Here is a 751-nt window from a genome sequence, read left to right on the forward strand (position 1 = left end):
TGCGCCGCCGGGGTCTCCATCTCTATGCAGGACTTACCGGGAGATGGGGCCCGGGGCCCGCGTCTGACTCGTTTCCCGACCCTTCGTGTTCCCAGGAGCCGGTCCCGTCTTCCCCCCGCGGCTAGGAGTGGGGGGCTTCCTTGTTCCCTTCTCTCTGGAGTGTCTCTGTCTCCCTGTGGCCGCCTCTCCGCCGCTCCCGTCCGAGCTGTGGCCCTCACTCTGGCAATCTGGGCTCCACTCATGGATCAGAACCCACTTGCTTTCAGCCTTTGCAGCATTTCACAGTCTTTCTAAGACAAAACTTGCTTCTCTTTTGGAAGGACCAGAATTAAACACCCACACCCACACTCCCACAGTAGGGTTGGGTTGGTTTTAATCATTTCCAGGGCCATTACCCACTCGCTGCTTTTGGTCTAAAATAGACATAGGTAAGCTTAGGCATCACGGGAGCTATCAGGCCGCGAGACAAGAAGCCAGGGAGCCTTGGAGTAGTAGAGTCACAGCTCCGGAGCTGGAACGTGCGTGGCTGCAGGACGATGTGATGCCTGGCCATCGCAGACACTTCACAGCGCTGAATGGTTGGTTTATTTTGAAGACTCATTTTGCCCCAAGGACCTTGCCTGCAGGCCAAAGACCTGTGTATCCACAACCCCAACCCTCAGGGGATCCTAAGTGTGCCTGTCGGAGTGCATGGACCCCAGAGAGGGCACAAGAGGAATCAGCCCTTTTGGAATCCAGGTTTCATTCGTGT

The sequence above is a fragment of the Myotis davidii genome, unplaced genomic scaffold (genome assembly GCF_000327345.1).
Source record: "Myotis davidii unplaced genomic scaffold, ASM32734v1 scaffold448, whole genome shotgun sequence".
NCBI lineage: Eukaryota > Metazoa > Chordata > Mammalia > Chiroptera > Vespertilionidae > Myotis > Myotis davidii.